This window comes from Ranitomeya variabilis, chromosome 3 (assembly GCF_051348905.1).
Source record: "Ranitomeya variabilis isolate aRanVar5 chromosome 3, aRanVar5.hap1, whole genome shotgun sequence".
Lineage (NCBI taxonomy): Eukaryota > Metazoa > Chordata > Amphibia > Anura > Dendrobatidae > Ranitomeya > Ranitomeya variabilis.
In genome coordinates this window covers 284,003,296-284,028,777 of record NC_135234.1, presented here as the reverse complement: position 1 = coordinate 284,028,777, position 25,482 = coordinate 284,003,296, and the positions used below count along the sequence as shown (strand labels likewise).

The 25,482-nt window shown below is 47.0% G+C and overlaps 1 protein-coding gene across 6 annotated transcripts in view; it reads right to left on the bottom strand.

Moving 5' to 3' along the window:
• SYNRG (synergin gamma) overlaps nt 1–25,482 on the bottom strand; it is a 488,500-nt gene that overhangs the window by 319,849 nt on the left and 143,169 nt on the right. The window lies entirely within an intron of this gene.

The following is a 25,482-nucleotide window of genomic DNA, read 5'->3' as shown; positions in this document are numbered from 1 at the left end:
AAGACCCTCCCCAAACTTGTGAACAGCACTCAAACATGGTCAACATGGGAAAGACAAAGGAGCATTCCAAGGCCATCAGAGACAAGATCGTGGAGGGTCACAAGGCTGGCAAGGGGTACAAAACCCTTTCCAAGGAGTTGGGCCTACCTGTCTCCACTGTTGGGAGCATCATCTGGAAGTGGAGGGCTTATGGATCTACTGTTAGCCTTCCACGGCCTGGACAGCCTTTGAAAGTTTCCTCCCGTGCCGAGGCCAGGCTTGTCCGAAGAGTCAAGGCTAACCCAAGGACAACAAGGAAGGAGCTCCGGGAAGATCTCATGGCAGTGGGGACATTGGTTTCAGTCAATACCATAAGTAACGTACTCCACCGCAATGGTCTCTGTTCCAGGCGAGCCCGTAAGGTACCTTTACTTTCAAAGCGTCATGTCAAGGCTCGTCTACAGTTTGCTCATGATCACTTGGAGGACTCTGAGACTGGCTGGTTCAAGGTTCTCTGGTCTGATGAGACCAAGATCGAGATCTTTGGTGCCAACCACACACGTGACGTTTGGAGACTGGATGGCACTGCATACAACCCCAAGAATACCATCCCTACAGTCAAGCATGGTGGTGGCAGCATCATGCTGTGGGGCTGTTTCTCAGCCAAGGGGCCTGGCCATTTGGTCCGCATCCATGGGAAGATGGATAGCACGGCCTACCTGGAGATTTTGGCCAAGAACCTCCGCTCCTCCATCAAGGATCTTAAGATGGGTCGTCATTTCATCTTCCAACAAGACAACGACCCAAAGCACACAGCCAAGAAAACCAAGGCCTGGTTCAAGAGGCAAAAAATCAAGGTGTTGCAGTGGCCTAGTCAGTCTCCTGACCTTAACCCAATTGAAAACTTGTGGAAGGAGCTCAAGATTAAAGTCCACATGAGACACCCAAAGAACCTAGATAACTTGGAGAAGATCTGCATGGAGGAGTGGGCCAAGATAACTCCAGAGACCTGTGCCGGCCTGATCAGGTCTTATAAAAGACGATTATTAGCTGTAATTGCAAACAAAGGTTATTCCACAAAATATTAAACCTAGGGGTTGAATAATAATTGACCCACACTTTTATGTTTAAAATTTATAAAAATTTAACTGAGCAACAAAACTTTTTGGTTTGTAAGATTTATGCATCTGTTAATAAATCCTGCTCTTGTTTGAAGTTTGAAGGCTCTAACTTATTTGCATCTTATTAAACCTGCTAAATCTGCAGGGGGTTGAATACTACTTGTAGGCACTGTACCTTCCTGCTGGCTCTCAGCTAACGAGTTTGGTGCAAAAGCAGTAGGAGACCAATAACAACACAAAGTATAGCATTATATATGAGAGTATAGCATGTCAAACTATAAAACAAGCAGAAGCTAATAAAAGGGTGGGAGCTGTGTCCCCCAATGAATGGCTGGGAGAAAAGGATTATGTGGCGAGTACACAAAAATCCCTATTTCTCCTTCGCCTCATTGGGGGACACAGACCGTGGGACGTCCCAAAGCAGTCCCTGGGTGGGTACAACATCAGATCAGGCCCTGTGTAACCGCTACTTACAAGAGCACCACCGTGGCCTGCAGAGTCGGCCTGCCCAGACTCACATCTGCAGAAGTCTGGGAATTATAGTGCTTCAAGACTGCATGCGGACTGGACGAACCCGCAAGCTTGCAGGCTTGCTTTACCGACGCCTGGTGCCAAGAGCCCAAGAAACCTCGATCGACAGAGTGGAGTGGAGTTAGGCTGACGTCTAACCGGAAGAACTCTTGGATGGTGTAACGAATCCACCAGGCTAACATGGCCGATGAAATGGCTAAACCCTTCCTGTAACCATCAAGAAGCCCTCCTTTGACCGTCAGGAAGCCCATATAAGGTGTCCAACCTTCGGATGGATGCCGTGCACGATACGTACCTACTCAGAGCACTCACTTCTTCCAGAATATGGAGAACCCATCCCTCCCGTTTTATGGACTGGTGCTGAAAGAGATGAGGGAAGAACTATGCCCTCGTAACATTGGGAATACAATACCACCATGGTAACAAGGGACGGGGATGGCCTGAGGACAACCTTGCCTTGATGGTAATAAGGAAAAAAGTCTGAAAGAACAGAGCGTCTAGCTCCGAAGACTTGTCAGGATGACAAGATCGCAGAGAAAAAAAGAGGCGACCTTCCCTGACAGTAAAGTCTGTCCGGATCAAAAAAAGGAGTCTACTGTAAGGACAATATTTTTTTTTCTTCCTTTTTTCGGGCATGCGCAGTTTGTGCTGCCCTTCGAACTTACAGCGCAGGCGCCAGGGATGTTCATGAAGGAAATGGAGGCGGTGCCCGGAGGCCCTGAGTGATGGCTGGGAGGAGTTTGTGTCAGGGGGGAAGACATGCCCCCCTGACAAAATAGAGGTGAGGGACAAATTATAAAAACGATTATTTCAGCGGTGGCAGGGACACCAACTAAAAGAGCCACCTTGACAGAATGCAGTATTAGTGCAGCACAAAGTGGCTCCTTCAGTTAAAAACGCCTGGGGGAGGGGTGACAGGTTCCCTTTAAGGTCCCAAAGATCTAGTGGTATGTGAAAGGGAAGGACCACATGTGAAAACTCCCTGCGAGAAAGTCCCTACTTGCTGTTTCGTTGCAATAAGTCGGAAACAGTACTAGCTCCGCAAACAAAAAACCTAACGTGGTCCATGCGGATCTCCCAGGACCACTGGGGGCCTTCTTGCTTTCAAACGACTCTCGGAAGTAGGGGAAGGGGGGGTTATGGAAACTGGTACCACGGAAGAACCAAAGCATTCACTGCAATGGCTTTTGGATCTTGAGGCCGAACCATGAACACGAGTACATTGGTGTTCAGTCTGGACGCCATCTGATCTACATCTGGAGTGCCCCAGTGAAGACAGATCTGATTGAAGACTTCCGGGAGAAGTTCCCACTCACTTGAGGCGGGACGCTGATGGCTGAGGAAGTCTACCGCCCAAAGATCTACTCCTGGGATGTGTACTGCAGAGATCACCGAATGATAGATCTCGGCCCATCAGAGAATGTGAGGTACCTCGTCCATGCTGCCTGACCGAGGGTACCTGCTAGATGATTGACGTATGGCACAGCCGTGGCATTATCCAATTGAATTCGGATGGGGTGACCCGCCAGAAGACCTGCTGTAGGACTAGCCGTATCGTTCAGATCCCCAGAACAAAGATCGGGAGAAGAAGGCTGGCATCGGTAGTCACTAATAATCACTGAACCAGAAGGAACTCCTCTGGATGAGGAAGAAGCTCAGAGACTATCCTCTGAAAGCCTGTTTGACCTACAGAAAACGAACGGAGAGAAGGAAACAGCTTCCGTTGCTGTCACCTTTTTTCCTCATGACCCTCCCAGCAAATCGAATTGAATGAGTGATCAAGTAAGTGAGTTCTGAGTTGAAGGGCCACGGCCTTGTCTCAAGGGAGAAATACCAACCCTCAGGAAGTGTCCAGGATCATCCTCAAAAAGGATATCTGCTGGGTTGGAAAAGAGGAAAAACCTGTCTAGATGAAGCTGCCAGCCCAGGAGAGAGAGGGTATAGAAATTGATATAGACAACTCAGCATAGTCCTGAGTAGTCATGGTAGAGCGGCTAGAAAGTCGATCGGATAGGGCAGGACGACCACGCCTCTAGGGTGCAAGAGGAACATGACAGCTGCCATGACCCTTGCGAACACTCAGGGTGCGGTAGCAAGGCCGAAGGACAAGGTCGTGACTACTTGAAAATGTTGTTTGCGAATGGAAAAGTGAAGGAATTTTTGAAGAGGGGAAAATAGGAAAATAGGAAAGTGAAGGTAAGCATCCCGAATGTTGGTGGATGCCAGAAAATCCACCCTTTTTCCGTTGAAGTAATGGCAGAGCGGAGGAACTCCATCCAAAGAAGGAGGACCATGCCCAGCTTGGTAAAAAAGTTTGAGGTCCAGGATCAGTCTTATTTTTCGGTCCCCTTTTTGGAACCAAGATCCCTTAGATCTAGACCGTCCTGGACAATTCTTCCACTGCTGGTTGGGTCTATAGGAAACATGTGATCCTAGGGAGTGATGTCAGAGGCTTTTTGAACGCAGAGTACACTTCAATACTCTGAGCTATAATGCCCTTCTGGGTGTAATGGCATTTGCTGCGGACAGCGCCGTGCAACTAGCTGCATCCGAGAAGTGTGAACCAGCTAGTCTCACACCCAAGAAATTTTGATTGACCAGCTGTACTGTCTTCAGGAAAAGGTTACTGATGTGAATCAAAGTAGCTAAGGTCTCCGACTAGGAGACCACTGCTTGAGCAACCCATGCGGTGGCTAAGGAAGGGTAGAGCACGCAACCCGAGGCTGCAAGAAGGACCGAACCAGATTTGCTATCTGACAGTCCATTGTAATTTTAATTGATGACCCATCGGGCAGGAATACTGGTAGATAAACCACAGGAGGCTCTACCTGGTTAATCTGCCAAGTGGCAGAATGTGCGGCTGCATCCAGAAGGTCAGGAAAAGCTGTTTCCTGCTACCTCCGCTCTATTTTGACAGTGCAGAGTTAAAATGATAAACCCTCGATCCACCACCCTCTTAACAGGGAAGTGGAGAGGGATCGTCCGCCTTCTTGCATCATCTGCTAAATAGTGGAGATGCAGAGGGGGGAGCTTGGACGCCAAAAAAAGGGTGCCACTGTACATCCACAGAGTTCAGGTCACCGGGTGGACAGGGCTGGTTCCAGTGTTAGGCCTGGCTGCAGCAGAGTATACATGGAGGCGACACTCCATGTGCTCGTCTACTGATGGTGTGGGGAGATCGGTGGCCTTTAAAAGGACCCGTTGCCCCTAAGAATCAGACCAGTCATGGCATCCCACGTCGTAGGGGGGTATAAGTGGGGAGGGGACACCCCACGTGTTTGCATATTAGCTGAAAAAGGATACCGCGCTTGCAGAGGCTTCTGTCCAGAGGATCACTTATCTGGACCCTCCCTGTCCGGGTGAATGACAAATGCTCTGCGAGCGAGTTTAGTCTCCTTATGAGGGACACTGGGTGATCTAGAGTAGAACCGTAGCCCATATCAATCAACAGAGATTGGTTGATGATATAAATAAGCAAATCCATCCTTTTCTGAAGCTCTGGTGAGTCCAGATTCAAGGCAGTATCCGATCCTTATCAGAGTCTTGTTCTCAGGAAATCATTGGTGAGGAAGATCAGGAAATGAAGCTTCTATTTTCAAGACGCCTGTACGTTTCTAGAATACTTGCGGCCCCTGCAAGCCGACGGCTCCCATGTAGGAGAGGAACCATATATATCGGTCCTGCGAGCACTCCAAGCCACAGAGTGTTCACAGAGCGCTTCAATCTCTTGATCAGAGAAGCCATGGGATGTGGCAGTGATGAAGCCCACTCAGGGGAACTATGTTACTCTGGTATAAGCTGTGATCGGCGGCAGAGGGTTCCTGAGTTCATTTAGGGTGACCAGCTTCGGACTGGTTATGTGCCTTTAAGACAAGGGAATGCTAGTCAAATGCCTTTAAGATCAGGAAATGCTGGTCATGTGCCTTATAGACCAGAGAACCTTGATCATGTGCCTTTAAAACCAAGGAATATTGGTCATGTGCCTCTAAGACCAAGGAATACTGGTCATGTGCCTTTAAGACCAGGGAAAACTGGTCATGTGCCTCCATTAAGACCAGGGAATAATACGGGTCATTCATGTAAGTACAGGAGGGAAGAGAGCAGTATTTCCTTACTCAGCAGCAGAGTCGTGCCCCTTTAATGCAAAAAAACATCGCCCCTGCCGGCTGGGTGGACCAAGATGGCCACCGGTAGATGCAGAGGTGATAAAGTCTCGCAGAGAGCGAGAGGAGCCATTTCGGGGGCAGAGCCACAGACGCAATGTGGGCGGAGCCACGTGACTTCCATGAATAGGCCCAAGACGGGCCTAAATTTCTGCAGCCAGCGGAAGCAATACCAGGGGTAGAATAGAGGGGTAGTGGGCCAAGAAAAGCAAACGCTCCCGTGCCAGACAGAAAACTCCAGAACAGATGGGCGGAGCCGCCTTAGCGTGCCATAGTGCAGGTGCGACTTCTGGGATGCGACCTACACATCGGCCGAAGCCGGGGGCTAAATTTTTGCAGCCGGACAGAGCGCTACCTTAGGGAGGTGGGCCACAGGGAAGCTGCGGGTGCCTGTCAGCATGTTAATATCCCACTGCAGGGGCCCATCCCTGACTGGATCCACTCAATTGGTGCGCGTCCCGGCATGGAGCCGCCGCGGATGACTGTACTGTTCTGCTGCAGGTCAGGTATTGCAGCGTGGACGGTGCAGGGATAAAAGCAATAACGCTCAATCCATCATCCCTTTGTTAGGGAGGTGGAGAGGAACCGTCCACCTCCTTGTGCCATCCGCAGTGGTGGGACAGTGGGGGCTGCTCGGACGCCGAAGACAGGGGCCTCTGTACCTCCACGGAGTTCAAGCCCCCGGGTGGACAGGGCCAGTTGTCCGGCATTAGGTTTGGCTCCAGATGATAGATAGAGGCGACACTCCATGTGCTCGCCGTTGCTGGTGTGGGGAGATCGGGACCCGAAGGAGCCGTCGCCCCTGAAGTGAGCTCAGGCATGGCTTCCCACGTCGCAGGAGAGGGTACGGGGAGGCAACACTCCACGTTCTCGCTTGTTGATGGTTCGGGGGAGATTGGAACCTTGAAAGGATCCGACTCACCCTTCACTCCGTTAATTAAAAAATAAAAATTTACAGAAAAGTAAAAAATAAAAAAAAAACAATGGGGTCTGAACCAGACCCATGCGCCTCCTACAGACACTAAGCAAGAACTGGTTAGCTGAGAGCCAGCAGGAAGGTATATCACTTAGTGTCAGCCTCCTATTGGCAGCAGCATACACCCACGTTCAGTGTCCCCCAATAAGGCGAAGGAGAAAAAGCAGATCACAGACATGGCACAAACCAAGCATAGGGAAAAATTATTTAATCACTCAATTCTGAGGAAAAAAATTATGGAATCATGAAAAACAAACAAACAAAAAAAAACACTCCAAAACATCACTAGTATTTTGTTGCACCACCTCTGGCTTTTATAACAGCTTGCAGATTCTGAGGCATGGACTTAATGAGTGTCAAACAGTACTCTTCATCAATCTGGCTCCAACTTTCTCTGATTGCTGTTGCCAGATCAGCTTTGAAGGTTGGAGCCTTGTCATGGACCAATGAGATCCGGATTATTTGCAGGTCATGACATTGACCTTATGTGTCTTTTTTCAAGGAATGTTTTAACAGTTTTTGCTCTATGGCAGGACGCATTATCATCTTTAAAAATTATTTCATCATCCCCAAACATCCTTTCAATTGATGGGATAAGAAACGTGTCCAAAATATCAACATGAACTTGTGCATTTATTGAAGATGTAATGACAGCCATCTCCCCAGTGCCTTTACCTGACATTCAGCCCCATATCATCAATGACTGTGGAAATCTGCATGTTCTCTTCAGGTAGTCATCTTTAGAAATCTCATTGGAACGGCACCAAACAAAAGTTCCAGCATCATTACCTTGCCCAATGCAGATTCACTGAATATGACTTTCCTCCAGTCATCCACAGTCCATGATTGCTTTTCCTTAAGCCCATTGTAACCTTGATTATTTTCTGTTTAGGTGTTAATGATGGCTTTTGTGTAGCTTTTCTGTATGTAAATCCCATTTTCTTTAGGCAATTTCTTACAGTTCGGTCACAGACGTTAACTCCAATTTCCACCCATTCGTTCCTCATTTGTTTTGTTTTGTTGTACATCTCCTGTTTTGGAGACATATTGCTGTAAGTTTCCGGTCTTGACGCTTTGATGTCTTCCTTGGTCTACCAGTATGTTTGCCTTTAACAACCTTCCCATGTTGTTTGTATTTGGTCCAGATTTTAGACAGCTGATTGTGAACAACCAACATCTTTTGCAACATTGCATGATGATTAACCCTCTTTTATGAGTTTGATAATCCTCTCCTTTGTTTCAATTGACATCTCTTGTGTTGGAGCCATGATTCATGTCAGTCCACTTGGTGCAACAGCTCTCCAAGGTGTGATCACTCCTTTTTAGATGCAGACTAACGAGCAGATCTAATTTGATGCAGGTGTTCGTTTTGGGAATGAAAATTTACAGGGTGATTCCATAATTTTTTCCCTCATAATTGAGTGACTCCATAATTTTTACCCTATGCTTGGTTACAAAAAGTAACCATTACTGACTACCACATTTTTTGTTCTTGATTTCTTTTACTGTTTCTTAAAGCCAGAAAGCTGCCAATTGAAATTACTTTGGTTTTGTGCCATGTCTGTGATCTGCTTTTTTTCTACAAAATTAAACAACTGAATGAACATCCTCCAAGGCCGGTGATTTCATATTTTTTGCCAGGGGTTGTAGTACAGACATATCCAAATTGAAGAAGTTGAACAGTATTAGACAAATAAGTTACTTGCAACTTGCCTTTTCTCTGATCGCCCATGATGGCACCACGGAGAGAGGGGATCCGCCCACCAAGGACAGGAAACCTACAGATAAAAAGGTGGTACCACTCTCCTGCATCAGTTGGTTTCCTGTCCTTGATGGGAGACCTACGGACTTACCAGATCGACGTTGGAAATCCGGGGCCAACCAGTCCGACTCAGGCAGCTGGGGTCCCTCTGCCTCGGCTGAGTTGGTGACCCGAAGCGCCACCGCTGGGGGCTAGTGGGCCTCTAGGGTGTGCGGGGGAGGTGACAAGGAGTATGCGGTCACCTCCCCAGGTAAGATGCAGCAGCGGCAACATCCAGGGGGGTCCCTCTGTGGTTGCGGGAGGCGTGGCGCGGGCCTCCCCAAAACAAGCGTTAGTCTGCACACTGCACCGCCATCAGGCGTGCAGAGCCGCGCGGAAGGGACTGCATAGGACCGGGAGGCGCCGGTCAGCAGCGCCATATCTGCACTCCGGGCGCCATCTTGGAAGTTCGGCGCATGCCCGGGATTATACTGGTCTCACGAGGCGCCGGCAGGACTGATCTGCGCAGGCGCCGCAAAAGCTCGACTGCGCAGGCGCCGGCGTTCGGCGCTCCTCGCCGTCGGCCGGGTGCTACCGCGCAGGCGCGGAGCACAGCAAAAGCGGCGGGAAGCTTTAAAAGGGAGAAGTTACTTCCTCCCAGTGGCTCTGCAATATCGGCAGGAGCCTCAAGAGCTACTAGTCACCAGAGCGCTATCAAGGCACGACCGCAGACCAGCAGCAGTATGAGCGACCCGGCATCTCCCATGCCAGAGTCACCTCCACCTATAGCATCGCCACAGCAGCAGCAGAAAAGGCGACAGCAGAAGGACCAGGACGCCAGCAAAGAACGCCAAAGGTCCCAACACAGTAAGGGGTCCAGTACGGCGTCGGGGAAAAAACCAGAGATGGAGAATCCCCAACTGGTATTTATGGGTCCTGGAGGTGGTAAGTTGATCTTCGTGAAAGTCAGAGACAGTAAGATTATTATTTGTCTCTTTTAGGGGAGGAAAAGCGTAGGTAAAACAAAGCATAAAATCTGCGCCATCTGTAGAGAAGATCTTCCACCTGCCTGGGAGAAGAGGCTATGTAATACCTGCATACAGCAGACAGTATCTGAAAGCCTGCCTGGGTTCGCAACCGATTTAAAAAATCTGATTAAGGAGCAAGTGGAAGACACCTTTAAAACCCTAAAAAAGGAAAAAAAACGGAGAAGGACCAGAGACAGGTCTCCATCTCCGGTCTCAAAATCTGACAGCGATAGTGCGAGTTCAGTATCCTCCGACTCCTCCTCCTCATCTGCATCATCCACTTCTTCCTCGGGGGGGCACAACTGTTTCTCTCTAGAGGACACCGATGGCCTCATAAAGGCAGTGAGAAGTACTATGGGGTTAGTAGACTCCCACCCCAAAAAAACGGTACAAGACATCATGTTTGGGGGCTTAGAACAAAAAAAGAGAAGAGCTTTTCCGCTTAATGACGCAATCGCAGCTTTAATTAAAAAGGAATGGAAAAAACCCATGAAAAAATCTCTTTTAACTCCAAAAAGGAAATACCCCTTCGAGGATGAATCCTGCTCCTTTTGGGAGAAAGCCCCCAAATTAGATGTGGCAATTGCTAAAGCATCAAAAAAATTCGCTCTCCCGTTTGAAGACATGGGGGTCCTGAAAGACCCTATGGACAAGAAGGCGGACGCCTTCCTCAAAGGCTCTTGGGAAGCAGCGGGAGGAGGCCTAAAACCCGCAGTAGCGGCGGCATGTACATCTCGCTCCCTAATGATTTGGCTGAATCAGCTAGAGGGTCAATTAAAGGGGAAGACTTCCCGAGACTCGATACTGAATACCTTACCAGTGATGAGGGGGGCTGTGGCTTTCCTGGCTGATGCCTCGGCCGACTCAATCAGATTAGCCGCTAGGTCAGCTGTGCTTTCTAACGCGGCCAGGCGCGCCCTCTGGCTTAAAAACTGGCCAGGCGACCTCCAAACAAAAACAAAACTGTGTACTATGCCCTGCGAAGGAGAATTTTTGTTCGGTTCTACCTTAGACGACATTTTGGAAAAAGCAGGGGACAAGAAAAAGTCCTTTCCTTCTCTGGGTCTCCCCTCTTACCGGAAGCCCTTTCGGAACAAGAGGTTTTTCCGCAAAAACCCGGGGAGAGGCCAAGGGAAATGGGAGGATAAGAGGAACAAAAATAAGGGGTTTATCTTCAATAAAAACCCCAATGATAACAAGAAACCTCCACAATGAAGGTTCGCCCCAGGTGGGAGGGAGATTATCTATCTTTCTCCCAGCCTGGGAAAGGATTACCTCCAGTCAATGGATACTGAACATCATAGAATCAGGACTGAGGTTAACGTTCAAAAGATACCCTCGTCCCTCTTTTACGATGACATCTACAAGATCTTCGGCAGAAGAGCAGCTGGCACTAGAAAGAGAGGTCATCGGGTTAGTAGAAAAGAGAGTACTCCTGGAGGTTCCCCCTCAAGAAAGAGGACAAGGATACTATTCCCCTCTATTTCTGAGGAGAAAACCAGACGGTTCTTTCAGAACCATTATAAATCTGAAAAACCTAAACAATTACCTAGAGGTTCAGGCATTCAAGATGGAAACGATAAAATCATCTATCAAAATGCTGTTTCCGCAATGCTTCATGGTGGTCCTAGACCTAAAGGACGCATACTATCACGTCCCAATACACAAAGATCACCAAAGATTCCTCAGGATGGCGGTTCACATCAGAGGAGTCCTAAGTCACTTCCAGTTCTCAGCCCTGCCTTTTGGTCTAGCCATAGCCCCGAGGATTTTCACAAAACTGATCGTGGAGGTAATGGCTCACCTCAGGGAAGAAAATACCTTGATTGTACCATATCTGGACGATTTCTTGGTGGTAGGCTCCTCCCCGCACCATTGCGAGAATCAACTGGCAACAGTGATTCATTCCCTAAAAGAACTGGGTTGGCTAATAAACATAGAAAAATCCAGACTAATGCCTTCTCAGGTCCAGGAGTACCTAGGTCTCACTCTAGACTCCATAAAAATGGAATGTCGGCTGCCGGAGAACAAAATACAGAAACTAAAAAGTTTAGTATCAAGAGTTCAATCTCTCCCCTCCATAACACTCCGTCAGGGTATGTCCCTCCTAGGCTCCATGACCTCTTGCATCCCCGCGGTCCAGTGGGCCCAATTACATTCAAGAGATCTCCAATGGCAGATATTATCAGAACAAACCCATCTAGGAGGGCATTTAGACGGGAGGTTAACTCTATCTCCTCGTACCAATCACTCTCTGACATGGTGGAAATCGCAGGAAAATCTGTCCCAGGGGGTCCCATGGGTAATTCAGATCTCAAAAGTCCTGACTACGGACGCAAGCCCCTCAGGGTGGGGGGCTCATCTGGGCGATCTGGTCTCCGTCTCTAGCAAACAAATCCTCCAACATGAAGGAACTTCTTGCGGTCAAGTTTGCCCTTCAGGAATTCTTAGGGGTCCTTCACTCTCATCACGTAAGAGTGATGTCGGACAACCGGGTGGTAGTATCTTACCTGAATCACCAGGGGGGCACCCGTTCCAAAAATCTAATGGAAGTGACCAACTCAATCCTACGAATAGCCGAGAGCAACCTCCTATCCCAAACAAGCCTGCACATAAAAGGAGTAGACAATTACAAAGCGGACTTCCTCACTCGGTCCAGCCTAAAACAGGGAGAATGGGAACTGAATCAGGCAATATTTACCCAGATCACGGAAAAATGGGGGGTTCCCAAAATAGATCTCTTTGCGAGCCATCTAAACAAAAAAGTAGCCTCCTTTTGCTCCCTATCTCCTCTGGGGAACCCAGTAGCTGTGGACGCTTTCCTGATATCTTGGGGTCACCATCTGGTCTACGCCTTTCCTCCTCTTATTCTGATTCCAGCAGTGCTGAGGAAAATTCGGGAGGACGGGGCGCTGGTCATCTTGATTGCCCCGTTCTGGCCGAAGAGACCTTGTTTCTCATGGATAAGGAGGATGTCAATATCCGACCCTTGGGTATTGCCAGACCTCCAGGATCTATTGTCACGGGGCCCAGTCTGTCATCCACAGGTCAGGAACTTGCACTTGACAGCTTGGTTCTTGAAAGGAAATTATTAGAAAACAGGGGGTTCTCCCCAGGGCTAATTTCAACCTTATTACAAAGTAGGAAGCCGGTTACAACGAAACAGTACGGCAAAATATGGAAAGTTTCTGTCTTCATTAGGTGCAAAAATAGGGAAAGAAATTCCCCTTAATTCTATATTAGAGTTCCTACAAAACGGGTTGGAGATGGGGTTAGCCACTAGTACCCTGAAAGTCCACGTGGCAGCATTAGGAGCCCTATTCAATTTTGACTTAGCTTCAAACAGGTGGGTCTCTAGATTCATCAGAGCAGCAGGAAGATCAAGGCCTCTTCCGGTAAAAGTCGTTCCTCAATGGGACTTAAACTTGGTCCTTAAAGCCTTGACTAGCCCACCATTTGAACCGTTACACGAAACTTCAATAAAAAACCTTTCTCTCAAAACCGCTCTGTTAGTAGCTCTCACTTCTGCCCGTAGGGTCAGCGACTTGCAGGCTCTCTCAGCTAACCCTCCTTACACACAATTTCTAGAGGATAGGGTCATTTTAAAAACAGACCCAGCATATCTCCCGAAAGTGGCTTCAAAATTTCACAGGTCTCAAGAGATATCTCTCCCCTCCTTCTGTCCCAACCCTATGAATAAGAAGGAACAAACATTACACACGTTAGATGTAAGAAGATGTCTCTTACGTTACCTAGAAGTCACTAGAGAGAGTAGGGAGGATCCCTCTCTGTTTGTGTGTTTCCAGGGTCCCCGAAAGGGGAAAAAAGCATCTAAAGCCACCATAGCAAGATGGATCACGGACGCCATCAGTCTTTCATACTCAACAAGTGGGATGTCCGTTCCTGGGGAGGTTAAGGCTCACTCAACAAGGGCAGTGGCATCTTCCTGGGCGGAGAAGGCCGGAGTTTCCATCGACCAGATATGTAGAGCTGCTACCTGGTCCTCACCTTCCACATTCTATAGGCACTATAGATTGGACCTAATCTCCTCTTCAGACCTTACCTTCGGTAAAAGGGTTCTGGAAGCGGTGGTCCCTCCCTGAATGTACTATCTATGCAATTCTCTCCGTGGTGCCGTCATGGGCGATCAGAGAAAAATATAGTTCTTACCGATAACGGTATTTCTCTGAGCCCATGATGGCACCCGTACATTCCCTCCCTTCACTTGTGGGTGCTCACATCAAAATAGTGCCATAGTCTATTCATAGTTTTTAAGTCACGCGGTATCTCGTTATGCTAAACAGTTAAAATTAACAAATGTTTTAGTAGTCTCCCATCATTCTCTATGTAAAACAACTGATGCAGGAGAGTGGTACCGCCTTTTTATCTGTAGGTTTCCTGTCCTTGGTGGGCGGATCCCCTCTCTCCGTGGTGCCGTCATGGGCTCAGAGAAATACCGTTATCGGTAAGAACTATTTTTTTTTCACCTCTTTGGCACACATTTTTACGTATGAAGTGTTACTGTACCCCCCTCACTATTCTACTGTGGTACTGCCTTGCCTAAACTGCACAAAAGCAGTGTGCCCTCCAAACATGATTCTGGAGAAAGACTGGGTGCTTTTGCTCCTATACAGTATCTTTTCTGCTAGTTAGGAACAGCTTACAACACAGGAGGAGAGGAGACCAAGCACGGAGACCAGAGAGTAGGCACATGCATGTCTTGCTCATAATAAGGCATGCAGATTGACCTCAAAGTATTTTCTCTGCCCGATAAAGATCTACCGTATATTAATTCACATAAATAACATGTAGTGTTGTACCAGGGGCAGTGAAAATGACAGAAAGCTGACTGGCAGGGAGTGCTTCAGTAATGAAAATTATGTAGTGGTGTCTTTGGTTCGATAACCAACAAAATGAATAGCCCCTTTCATACCATTCTGTGTTTTTTCCCCCAGAAGTTATTGGATTGTAAACATATCAAAGACATTAAGTAAAGCTTTTATGGTTAACCCCTCAGTGACCAGGCCAATTTTTTATTTTTTTTTTTTAAAGGGCCACTGTCACCCCCCTCCAGCCGTTATAAACTAAAAGAGCCACCTTGTGCAGCAGTAATGCTGCATTCTAACAAGGTGGCTCTTTTAGTTTTAGGTTCAAGTATACCCCAAAAAAAGCGATTTGATACTTAGCCACAATTCCTGTCTCTAGCCAGGGAGGCGGCTCCTCACTCCCCAGCTCGAAACGCTCCTCTGCCGTCACTCACATCAGAGCTTACTGCGCCTGCGCAGAACATTACTACACAGCGCAGGCGCTGGTTTGAAAACGTAAACAGCGCTGAGGGGGCGGCGCAGAAAGACCAAGAAGATGTGAGTGACGGCAGAGGAGCGTTTCGAGCTGGGGAGTGAGGAGCCGCCTCCCTGGCTAGAGACAGGAATTGTGGCTAAGTATCAAATTGCTTTTTTGGGGGTATACTTGAACCTAAAACTAAAAGAGCCACCTTGTTAGAATGCAGCATTACTGCTGCACAAGGTGGCTCTTTTAGTTTATAACGGCTGGAGGGGGGTGACAGTGGCCCTTTAAATTCTGACCAACGTCAGTTTATGTGATAACTCTGAAATGCTTCAACAAATCCCAGTGATTTTGAGACTGTTTTTATGTGGCACATTATACTGTATGATAATGGTACATTTAGGCTGATATGTTTCGTGTTTATTTATAAAAAAAATATCAGAAATATGATTAAAAAAAAAAGGAGAAAAATGTTGCAATTTTCAAATGATTATCCCTTTAAACCAGATAGTCATACCACAGAAAAACATTAACCCTTTACCCCCGAGGGTGGTTTGCACGTTAATGACCGGGTCAATTTTTACAATTCTGGCCACTGTCCCTTTATGAGGTTGTAAGTCAGAAACGCTTCAACAGATCCTAGAGATTCTGACAATGTTTTCTCATGACATATTGTACTTCATGACAGTGGTAACATTTCTTTGATATGACTTGTGTTTATTTGTGACAAAAAATGGAAATTTGGCGAAAATTTTGAAAATTTCGCAATTTTCCAACTTAGAATTTTCATGCCCTTAAATCACACAGATATGTCACACAAAATACACAATAAGCAACATTTCCCACATATCTACTTTACATCAGTACAATTTTGGAACCAATTTTTTTTGGGTGTGTTAGGGAGTTATAAAGGGTTAAAAGTTGACCAGCGATTTCTTATTTTTACAACACCATTTTTTTTTACGGATCCATTACATTTAAAATCACTTTGAGGGGTCTATATGATAGAAAAAGTTACCCAAAAGTTACATCATTCTAAACACTGCACCCCTTAAAGTGCTCAAAACCATATTCAAAAAGTTTATTAACCCTTCAGGTGCTTCACAGGAATTTTTGGAATGTTCAAAAAAAAAAAAAAATGCACATTTAACTTTTTTCCACAAAAAATTTACTTCAGATCCAATTTGTTTTATTTTACGAAGGGTAACCGGAGAAATTGAACCCCATAAGTTGTTGTACAATTTGTCCTGAGCAGGCCGATACCCCATATGTGGGGGTAAACCACTGTTTGGGCGCATGGCAGAGATTGGAAAGGAAGGAGCGCCGTTTGTCTTTTCAGTGCAAAATTGGCAGGAATTGACATTGGAAGCCATGTCGCGTTTGGAGAGCCCCTGATGTGCCTAAAAAGGGAGAGCCCCCAATTCTAACTCCAAACCTAATCCCAACACACCCCTAATCCGAAACCCAACCCTAACCATAACCACACCCCTAACCCTAATCCCAACCACAATCCTAACCCTAACCCCACACACCCCTAACCCTAATCCCAACCATAACCCTAACCACACCCTTAACCCTGACACACCCCTAACCCTAATCCCAACCCTAACACTAGCCCTAACCCTAACTTTAGCCCCAACCTTAAAGGTAAAAGGAAATAAATACATTTTTTATTATTCTTCCCCTAACTAAGGGGGTGATAAAGGGGGGTTTGATTTACTATTTATAGCGGGTTTTTATGTTTGGCAGCTGTCACACACTAAAAGACTCTTTATTGCAAAAAAAATAGTTTTTGCATCACCACATTTTGATAGCTATAATTTTTCCACATTTTGGCCCACATAGTCATGTGAGGTCTTTTTTTTTATGGGACGAGATGACGTTTTTATTGGTACCATTTTCGGGCACATGATACTTTTTGATCGTTTTTTATTACGATTTTTGGGAGGCAGAATGAACAAAAGCCAGCAATTCATGAATTTCTTTTGGGTGGAGCGTTTATACCGTTCCGCGTGTGGTAAAATTGATAAGGCAGTTTAATTCATTAGGTCAGTACGATTACAGCAATATGTCATTTATATCATTGTTTCATGTTTTTGCGCTTTTATACAATAAAAACTATTTTATATAAAAAATAATTCTTTTTGCATCGCTTATTCTGAGAGCTATAACTTTTTTTTTTTTTTCGCTGATGGAGCTGTATGGCGGCTCATTTTTTGCGGGACAAGATGACGTTTTCAGCAGTATCATGTTTATTTATGTCTGTCCTTGTGATCGCCTGTTATTCCACTTATTGTTCGGTGGTATGATGACAAAGCATTGCATTTTGCTTTTTTTTTTTTTTTTACGGTGTTCACTGAAGGGCTTAGCTAGTGAGACAGATTTATAGGTCAGGTCGTTACGGTCGTGGGGACAACAAAATTATGTGCACTTTTATTGTTTTGGTTTTTTATTTACATAAAGAAATGTATTTATTGGAACAATATTTTTTTTCTTTATTTAGGAATTTAAAAAAAATATTTTTACACAGTTTATCATTTTTTTTTCTTTTACTTTCTCCCAGGATGGGACATCACTGTATAGTGTCAGATCACTGATCTGACACTTTGCACAGCACTGTGTCAGATCAGCGATCTGACAGGCAGTGCAGGAGACTTGCTGGCTAGTAATGAACAAGTATACTCGTTATACTCGGGTGATCTCCGAGCATTTGTTAGTGTTCGGAGATTTAGTTTTCATCGCGGCAGCTGAATGATTTACAGCTAATAGCCAGGCTGAGTGCATGTGGGGGTTGCCTGTTTGCTAGGGATTCCTCACATGTAATCAAGCTGGCTAATAGCAGTAAATCATTCAGCTGCTGCAATGAAAACTAAATCTCCGAACACTAAAAAATACTCGGAGATCACCCGCGCGTGCTCGGGGAAACCCGAGCAACGAGTATACTCGCTCCTCACTATTGCCGGCGCCTGCTCTCAGCAGGCACTGACAAGCCACCTCCCTACAGGACCCCGCAGTGAGGAGACAGGAGGAGACCCTCAGAACAACGCGATCACATCGCATTGTTCTGGGGGTCTCAGGGAAGCACACAGGGAGCCCCCTTCCTGCACGATGCTTCCCTATGCCACCGGATCCCTGCGATCTTGTTTGATCGCAGTGTCTCGGGGTTTAAAGTGACGGGAGTGGTCCGTGACGGCTCCTGGCACAAAGTGCCGGATGTCAGCTGTGATAATCAGCTGACACCCGGCCGTGATCGGTCGCGATCCCCCCATGAGCGCGGCTGATCGCATATGATGTACTATCCCATTGATGGTCATACGGGCCCAGGTCACCTCGATGGGATAGTACGTCTGATGTCAGAAAGGGGTTAATATATAACATTTCTCTCATGTCTGCTTTACATCAGCACCATTTGTAAAATGTTATTTTATTTTGTTAGCCTTTTAGGTGGTTTAAAAATGTAGCAGTCATTTTTCATTTTTTCAAGGAAATGTACAAAATAAAATTTTTTAAGGACTTTTTGAACTGTTTTGGACTGTTTGAAGTGACTTTGGGGGTCCTTTATATTGGAAATCTTGAAAAGTGATATTTTAAAAACACCCTCTGACATACTGAAAACTGCTGTCAGGTAGTTTACATTAATTCCTGAAAATAACTTCAAGGGTTAATAAAGTGACAAGATCGGAATGAAAATGTGTATTTTTACCACCAAAATGTTGCTAACTTCTGAACAGATCGCTATAGCCAGGAGACTTAGGGTGTGTGCACACGTAGAAAAGTCCACTGCGGATTTTTCCGCAGCTGATTTGATAAATCCGCAGGTCAAAAGCACTGCTTTTTTCCTGCGGATTTACAGTTGCTTTTGTGCGGATTCCACTGCGGTTTTACACCTGCGGTTTTCTATTATGGAGGAGGTGTAAAACCGCTGCGGATTCCGCACAAAGAATTGTCATGCTGCGGAATGTAAACCGCTGCGTTTCTGCGTGTTTTTTTCCGCAGCATGAGCACTGCGGATTGCGTTTCCCATAGGTTTACATTGTACTGTAAACGCATGGGAAACTGCTGTGGATCCGCAGCTGCGGAAACGCAGCAAAATCCGCAGCATGTGCACATAGCCTAAGGCTGCCGTTTGGCCATGAATTGCTATGGCAGACATCTGGACAAGACAATCATGATCCAAGGGTGCCGATGGGGATAAAGAGGAAGCCCCCACCATTTGTTAACCATTTATTTGATGTAGTCACTATTACAGCAGCATCTAAGGGGTTAAACAGATCTGGACTCTGCCAACACTGATCGTGGCTGATACACCAAGTTGTCAGCTATAGTGTACAGCCGACAGCTGCTGGATTGTCACCTGTATGGGGATGCTGCTCTCTTATATCTCAGGTCAGTAAAAATATGTATTGGTGGTCATTAAGGGGTTAACCCCTTCATGACCCAGCCTATTTTGACCTTAATGACCTGGCAATTTTTTGCAATTCTGACCAGTGTCCCTTTATGAGGTAATAACTCAGGAACGCTTCAATGGATCTTAGCGATTCTGAGACTGTTTTTTCGTGACATATTGGGCTTCATGTTAGTGGTAAACTTAGGTCGATAATTTTTACGTTTATTTGTGAAAAAATTGGTAATTTGGTGAAATTTTTGCAAATTTCGCAATTTTCAAATTTTGAATTTTTATTCTGTTAAACCAGAGAGTTATGTGACACAAAATAGTTAATAAATAACATAACCCACATGACTACTTTACATCAGCACACTGTTGGAAACAATTTTTTTTTTTGTTACAAAGCTATAAGGGTTAAAAGTTGACCAGCGATTTCTCATTCTTACAACAAAATTGACAAAACTTTTTTTTTTTTTTTTTTAAGGGACCACCTCACATTTGAAGTCAGTGTGAGGGGTCTATATGGCTGAAAATACCCAAAAGTGACACCATTCTAAAAACTGCACCCCTCAAGGTGCTCAAAATCACATTCAAGAAGTTTATTAACCCTTCAGGTGTTTCACAGCACCAGAAGCAACATGGAAGGAAAAAATGAGCATTTAACTTTAGTCACAAAAATGATCTTTTAGCAACAATTTTTTTATTTCCCCAAGGGTAAAAGGAGAAAGTGGACCCCCAAAGTTTTTTTCCAATTTGTCCTGAGCACTCTGAAACCCCATATGGGGGGGGGGTAAACCACTGTTGGGGCGCACGGCGGGGATTGTAAGGGAAGGAGTGCCATTTGACTTTTTGAATGGAAAATTATCTCCAATCGTTAGCGGACACAATGTCGCGTTTGGAGAGCCCCTGTGTGTCTAAACATTGGGACACCCCCAAAAAGTGACCCCATTTTGGAAACTAGACCCCCAAAGGAACTTATCTAGATGCATAGTGAGCACTTTAAACCCCCAGGTGCTTCACAAATTGATCCGTAAAAATGAAAAAGTACTTTTTTTTCTCAAAAAATTTCTTTTAGCCTCAATTTTTTCATTTTCACATGGACTGTGAGTGTATGCTACTGCCGCCAGGAGGCCGACACTAAGTAAACATAAAAAAGTTTAGCTCCTCCTCTGTAGTTTACACCCTGACACTGGCCGAAGGTGAACCCAGTTTGATATAAAAAGCAGTAGGAGAACAAAACATAAATCAGCATCAATACAGAAACAACATGTCTAGAAACAACCCCACCGATTGATAAAGTCAAATAAAAAATAAATAAAAAAAGGAGCCATCTGGCTAACAGGGAGGGAGCTGTGTCCCCCAATTAGAGTCTCGGAGAAAAGGATTTTACAGTAACACAAAAATCCCTATTTCTCCTACGTCTCATTGGGGGACACAGGACTGTGGGACGTCCTAAAGCAGTGCATGGGTGTGAAATTGACTTACCGAAACAATATCTAAGCATCTGTCACCTAAAGGTGCGCTACCACTGCCTGAAGAATCCTTCTACCCAGACTTGCATCCGCAGAAGCCCGAGTATGGATATCATAGTGTTTGGAAAAGGTATGCAAGCTGGATATGTTGCCGCTTTGCAAACTTGTTCTGCCGAAGCCTGGTGCCGAAGCGCCCAGGAAGGCCCCACTGCTCGAGTGGAGTGTGCTCTGATCCCAGCCGAAACGACCATGCCCTTGGTGCGGTAGGCCTCCTGAATAGCCGATCGTATCCACCTGGCTATGGTCGATCTTGAAGCAGCGAATCCCTTGCTGCGACCCTCAGGGAAGATGAACAGCGTCTGCCGAAAAGATGCCGTCTTAGAAACGTACCTTCTGAGCGCTCTCACTAGATCTAGCATATGGAGAGCTTTTTCCACACGGTGCATTGGTGCCAAGCAAAAAGGTAAAACAATGTCCTCGTTAATGTGAGACGAGGAAACTACTTTTGACAAAAAAGAGGGTGCTGGTCTGAGCACCACCTTATCCTGATGGAACCGTAAAAACGGAGCCCGGCAGGATAGAGCCGCCAGCTCCGATACCCGCCTAATGGAAGTTATGGCCACCAAGAACACAACCTTCCAGGAAAGGTAAGTTAAAGAGACATCCTGAAGAGGTTCGAAAGGGACTTCCTGCAGGGCACTTAAGACCAGGTTAAGGTCCCAAGCATCCAGGGGAGCCCTGTAAGGCGGTACCATGTGAGCGACTCCCTGTAAGAAAGTTTTCACTTGTAAATTGGTAGCGATCCTGCGCTGAAAAAGAACCGACAAGGCTGATATTTGTCTTTTGAGGGTACTTGCTGCAAGCCCCAAATCCAGTCTGGCTTGAAGAAATGCTAGAATGTTAGGGATGGAGAAACGAAGTGGAGGAAGCCCACGCTTTCTGCACCATGAAAGGAAAACCTTCCAGGTGTGATGATAAATACGTGCCGAGACTGATTTCCGGGCGCTAATTATAGTAGCGGCTACCTTCTGGGAAAACCCAGCCTGGGTTAGAATCCAAGATTCAATGGCCAGGCCCCTAAGTTCTGGTGGTAGATTGGGCCCTGAGAAAGCAGATCCGGTCGCTCTGGAAGACGACAAGGAACCTCGGCGAGCAGCTGTACTAGGTCTGCATATCATGACCGACGAGGCCACTCTGGAGCGACTAGGATTGTGGGGACTCCCTCTGTCTTGATCTTCCTGATTACCTTCGGAAATAGTGCCAGAGGGGGAAACAGGTATGGGAGACGAAACTGGTTCCAGGATAGAACCAACACGTCCATGGTGATCGCCTTTGGATCTTGGTACCGAGCAACAAATCTGGGTAGTTTGGCATTCATCCCGGAGGCCATCAGGTCCACGTCCGGAGTTCCCCAGCGCTGGTAAATTTGCCAAAAAACGTCGGGATGGAGAGACCACTCCCCGGACGCAAGGCACTGACGACTGAGAAAATCCACAGCCCAGTTTTCCTCACCTTGGATGTGGACTGCCGAGATCACCGATTAATTCTTCTCGGCCCAGCAGAGGACCTGTTTTACCTCGTGCATGGCCACCCTGCTGCAGGTACCCCTTGATGATTTGTGTATGCCACAGCTGTGGCACTGTCCAATTGAATCCGGACAGGGCGTCCTGCCAGAAGATGATGAAAATGCTGCAGAGCCAGCAGAACTGCCCGAATCTCCAAAAGATTGATTGGGAGGGTTGACTCCCTCGGAGACCAGCGTCCCTGGGCTGTGTGGTGGCAAAACACTGCTCCCCAACCAAGGAGACTGGCATCTGTCGTGACTACCAGCCAATGGGCTGGGGGAAAAGGCTTCCCCTGTTCCAGAGACGGACTCATTGTCCACCATGTGAGAGCCTGTCTGACCTGGGAAGACAGACGGCACTTGAGGTTGAGAGAGAATGGATTCTTGTCCCATGATGCCAAAAGTGCATGTTGGAGAGGATGAAGATGGAGTTGCACAAATGGTACTGCCTCCATTGCCGCCACCATCCTTCCTAAGACCCTCATGCAAAACCGGATTGTATAATAGACCGGCCGGCGAAGGACTCTTGCTTCTCGCCGAAGGGTCCGGACCTTGTCCCGGGGAAGTACTGTCAAACCTCGGGAGGTGTTGAAAATCACCCCTAGAAAAGAGATTTTCCGAGATGGTACAAGGGACGACTTTTTTAGATTCACCAGCCACCCTAGGCGAGAGAGCTTATCCAGAGTGATGCTGACATTTTCCTCGCTGGCCCAAAAAGACGTCCACTTGATAAGGAGATCGTCTAGATATGGCAAGACAAGTATGCCCTGGGAATGCAGGATGGACACGACTGCTGCCATGACCTTGAAAACCCTGGGAGCGGTGGCCAGCCTGAAAGGTAAGGCTGTGAACTGGAAATGTAGACTGCCTACGGCAAAACATAGAAATTTTTGATGCAAAGGAAATATGGGGATGTGAATATAGGCATCTTGAATATCTATTGAGGCTAAGAATTCTCTCTTTTCCATTGTCGCAATGACCGACCGGAGAAATTCCATTCGAAAGTGAGGAATGTTGACAAACTGTTTAAACATTTCAGATCCAAAATGGGCCTTACAACCCTGTCCTTTTTGGGAATTATGAACAGGTTGGAATAGAACCCCTGAAATCTCTTCCTTCGGAACGGGAGTGATGACCCCGCTGAGCCGAAGGGATTCGACAGTTTTGAATAAGGCTTTTACATGGGATTCTGAACTGACCAGGCGGGAAGGAAAGAACCGGCTTGGGGGGTGGCTGATAACACTATCTTGTACCCCGAGGACACCAGTTCTCTTACCCATCTGTCGTGAACAACAGTGAGCCAGGACTGATGAAACAAGAGCAGACAGCCGCCTGCTCTGTTGGTGACGATCGGAGACTGCCTCCAGTCATTTGGATGAAAACCTATGGGACCTAGATCCCCTTGATCTTGGCAGTTGGGACCGCATTCTTCCCAACGGGTTGGCTCTGTAGGAGATCTGATGATCTCGGTCCTGATTAGGTCGACTTGGGCCAACGGGGTTTGACGCTGGGGTCCACTTGGTGTTATGAAAGGACTTGAACCGAGCCTGAAACCGGCGACGAAAAGGCTGATTAATCTTTTGCTGTGGGAGAAAATTGCTTTTTCCCTCTTGTGGTATCAGAAATGAGCTGATCCAATTTTTTGCCAAAAAAAAAAAAAAAATCGGCCGCCCTGATAGGGGAGAGTTGTAAGGGATTTTTTCTAGGTAGAATCCGTCTGCCATGTCCTCAACCATAGAGCCCTTCTAATAGAAATTGTGCTTGCGGCTGCCAATGCCACACAGTTCGCTGCATCCAAGGACGCATTAATCAGGTAGCTTCCGGTTAGAGCTATCTGATTTGACATCTCTGTCACCTCTGCTGGTAAGTCCCTCTCCTGTAGAGCCTTAGTCAAAAATTCTGACCAGGATATCATGGCCTTAGCTACCCAAGTCGCCGCAAAAGAGGGCGAGAGGGCTGAACCGGAAGCCTCAAAAACTGAACGAGCCAAGATTTATATGAGCCGATCAGTTGGATCCCTAATAGAGGAACCATTGGGAAGGGATAACAGCGTGTTAGAGGCCAAACGAGAAACCGGGGGGTCTACCGAAGGGGATTCTGCCCACTTCTTACATAACTCAGGGGCAAAAGGGTATCTTGCATTTAGGGCCTTTTGCCCCGAGAAACGCCAGTGACGTTGGACAAAGTCCTCAAACTCAGGGTGAGTGGAAAACACCCTATGAGACTGCTTAACCCTTTAAAACGACACCTAATGACCAGAGGTAAAGGTGGATTTGTCCTCTACTCCCAGGGTTTGGTTGACGGCCTCAATTAGGATGTCTACTGACTCTTGGTAATCAGGCGCCTCTAAATTGAAGGACCCTTCGGAATCGTAGTCCGAACCATGTTCACTAAACTCCGCTGGAGAGGGTGAGCGAGAGACGAAACTCAAGGATGCAGATGCATCCGATGGACCGGGAGACGCTGTGTGGGTTAGTTTCCCTCGCGTCTGCCTAGTGAGCGCGGCCCCTGCTGGCCGGAGGCTCCTGTGAGTCGGAAGACCTCTCCAAGGCAGGCAAACCACTGTCCCTGGCCCCAGCTGGGGTCTGAAGGGACTCGATCGCCCTCGTTAGGGACGCCATAGATTGCGACAAGGATGCGACCCATTCTGGAGGAGAAACCACACTTTCTGCTGCAGGCACACTGGGCTGAGTCGCAGGGGAGGGTTCCTGAGGGCGTTCGGAATCGCAGGCCTCACAGAGACGATTTGTCTGGGCATGCAGAAAAGCGGACCGACAGGCTACATATGCGGTATATAAAACCGTGTGAGTCTTGGTCCTTCTAGACATGGTGACCCTGCTGCTGCTATAATCAGAACATTTTAGATAAGCTGCAGGAACAGATACTGCAGCTGTCAGGCTGGGGGAAGTAGCACTTACCCCAGTCCTGTGTCCCCGTCCATCCTGTATAACCTGTCTCAGGGCGACAATCCGCGCTGTTCCTCTCAAAAAGCGCGCTCAATTGGTGGGCAGTACCGCCGTAAATAGCGGAGTTTTCAGCCTGCGGCGTATAGGAACCTGAAGCCGGGGCCTGAATTTTTACCTAGCGTTCGCCCAAGGATGAGGGGGCGGACCGGCCGGAAGATGACGTGGCTGGAAGGGGCGGGGCTTCTGCACGTGGCCTAACTTTCCAGAAGCCAGGGGCTAAATTATCCGGAGCCCCCCAGAAGATGAATGGGGCGGACCCGGAAATTGA